The sequence below is a fragment of the Sinocyclocheilus grahami genome, unplaced genomic scaffold (assembly GCF_001515645.1).
Source record: "Sinocyclocheilus grahami isolate Dianchi unplaced genomic scaffold, SAMN03320097.WGS_v1.1 scaffold131.1, whole genome shotgun sequence".
NCBI classification, from domain to species: domain Eukaryota; kingdom Metazoa; phylum Chordata; class Actinopteri; order Cypriniformes; family Cyprinidae; genus Sinocyclocheilus; species Sinocyclocheilus grahami.
The window spans coordinates 153,147-156,407 of NW_015505310.1; positions in this window are offsets into that span (position 1 = coordinate 153,147).

Consider the following 3,261-nt stretch of genomic DNA (forward strand, 5'->3'; position numbering starts at 1 on the left):
GGAGAGAGCAAAACAAAACACCGGTCACGAATTAGTAGTACAAAATGAGGATTTGTAAAGAAAAATGTCGGAGGATTTCAATATAAGCCAAGAGGACACTGGTTTTCCTTTGCTGTAAACAAAACTTGTTTCTCGCAAGACTAGCATATTCTCACCGGAGTTTACGCCTACGTCATCCGCTGGACGCCACTCTCTCGTGCGTACGACAGTTAGCAGAAGTTAGAGATTAAGGTTTATAAAGATGTAAATATGGATATTTTTCTTACACAAACGCATCGATTCGCTTCGGGAGACCTTTATTAACCCCCCGGAGCCGTGTGGACTTCTTTTATAATGGATTGGTTACATTTTTTGGACTTCAAATTTTTGGCTACCATCCACTCCCATTATAAAGCTTGGAAGAGCCAGGATGTTTTTTAATATAACTCTGATTGTATTCGTCTGAAAGAAGAAAGTCATATACATCTAGGATGGCTTGAGGGTAAGTAAATCATGGGGTAATTCGCATTTTTGGGTGAACTAACCCTTTAAGACCTACTGTGTTTACGAGGATGCTTGCAAAGGCAGGCATTTTGACACATAAGCATGTGTATTGAACTGTTCAAGGCCTATAAAGTGGCAAAAATAGCTCCGTTAAATACTCCTATGAGCACCGTCTTCACGTGCCGCGCGCCTCTCTGACAGCGTTTAGAAACGCAGACAGCGCAATGCATATATAACGAAATTAGTTCTCTTTTGCGGCTGATGCCGTTTCAAAATCCAAATCGCTTAAAATCACTTGTTTTTAAACCACAATGCTTAATAATACATAGCAACGCCACGTGAGCATGTAACCGTGATAGAGACGATGGTCGAAAATCTCTACCGGTTGACAAATTTCTACCGGTTAATCATGTTTACCGGTGCATTGCCCACCCCCAGTTGGAATATATATAATATTACCAATCATATGTATTCATATTGGATGAATTCATCATTTATGCATGTTTTCACATACTTTACTCTGAGCTATGATGAGGCATGGTAAACAATTGAATTTTCCTTCCATTTCATAAACATAATTCGGATTCCTACATGTCAAAGACACACACATGGCTGGCAGATGATAAGGGCTGGGGGAGGGGGATGCTGGGGAATCACTCTTTGCCGAGGTGCATCCCACGCTAATAGAACATTCTGTTTACCAAATGATGTTAATTACCCTTGTCCTGATGTGCATCCGCTTCTCTCTCAGTTCTATTAATTAACTTAATCAGCAGGCTGAGACGTCACACCTCAAGCTACATTGTTTTTTTTAACAAGAGGTGGAATATGGCACTACAAAATTCCATTTTATTATTTCCTTGTCATCATATTAAATATTATCCCCTCTCTCACTTTTTCCTCAAGTGTGTGCTCCTAGGATGATTATTCATTATTAATCACAGTGGCATGCCAGAGTTTATTACATTAGTCCTTTCTTCTGACATCAGGAAACACTTGCTACTTTGAAGGCTTTTTTGAATAGTTTGGCAGGCTGAGTGAGGTTGGAGATTTCCTAGCCTTAAGTGTCCTTATAAATGATGGTATGTCATGAAATTTGTGTAACGGAGGGGACTCTGTAATTTGAAAGTCATCCCACTTGTTTATGCTGTTGAATATTTCAGGAAGTGTAATTGCGATACAGAAAGGAAAAGACAGCACTGCATAGCACAAAGAAAAAACAAAAGAAAAAAACAAAAGTAGAAATGTGAACATAGGACAATCTCCTTAGGGAAAACTGTACATGCAGTGCTGTAGGAATTACAGTGCAGTCTTCCTACACCTCCTGATGTTCCGGTCTGTTGGGCCACAAATTCTCATCCACATCACAACGAATATCTTCTCTTGTGATGCAGCGTGGAAAGAATCTTTTAGAGTGTCTTATCCAGCCTCTGCAGGCATCTGCTGTGATGTCATCACACGCTGCATCCATGGCAGCCAGAAGGGTCATCTGTGTATGTGGCTGGCGATCATATACTTTCCATCTCCATGCTGAGAAAAATTCCTCAATGGGGTTAAGGAATGGAGAGTAGGGTGAGAGGAACTCCATCAGCATCCTGTTGTGGGCTGCAAACCATTGCCTGATGATGTTGGAGCGATGGAAACTGACATTGTCCCAAACTATCACGTACATTGGCAGGTCATCTCCAATCTGACCCCTCTCTTGTTCAGCGATGAGATCCCTGTAGAGAGTGTCTAAAAAGGTGACAAGACACTCTGTATTGTATGGCCCAATAATGGGAATATGCGTTAGTACACCATTCTCAGAGATCGCAGCACCCATGGTTATGTTCCCGCCCCGTTGGCCTGGAACATCAACTGTAGCTCTGTGGCCGATGATATTTCGACCACGCCTTCTGCGTTTCGTTAGGTTGAAGCCAGCCTCATCCATGTAGATGAAGCTGTGCGGTGGTTCACTTGCTTCCAGTTCCATTATACACTATATCCAGAAGACACAAAATTAGTTTTATGAATTACATGCATTTTCATTTTGACCAAGATAGTTACATCAAATGTATACAGCACATATTGCATCTTCTTTTCTACAGCCATAACAAATGTGTAAAGGTCGCACTTACTGTATATCACTATACGATGTTGTACTGTTTACTGTGAGGTACAGTTGCTGCATGCTCATACATGTTTTACCTGTACATACTGGTAGCGCAGCTCCTTCACTCTTTCACAATTTCTTTCAAATGGAACAGTGTACAGCTGCTTCATATTCATTTGGTGTATTTTCAGCACCCTGTCAATTGTTGAGATGCTGACTGTTTGGATGTTTTCAAAGATGTTGTTGTCCTCTATAATGGCACTCTTTATCTCCCTTAGTCTTATGGCATTGTTTTCTACAACCATGGTGCAAATAGCCTCCTCCTGTTCAGGTGTGAAAAGGGGCCCTCTGCCACCCCTGTGAAGTTGTCTTGCAGTCCTATGTGGAAAAAATATAGTAATGCAAAACACAAAATTGAGTAAGATAAAATGTCACTGTTTAAAGTATACTTACTGTATATTGTAAAATGCAAGTGGAATACTGTAATATTGTATGAAGCATTACAGAAAGTATACAGTATTACAGTACAGTGCCTATTGTTAAATTGCATACCTGTTCTGTCGACGAAAAGTCTGAATGGTTGAGGACACAGTTGTTCTCCCAACATTTGCCTGCACCCATTCGACCAGCCTCTGCCATTGTAAGCCCATGATTGAGAACGTGGTCTACAAGTGTGGCTCTTATCT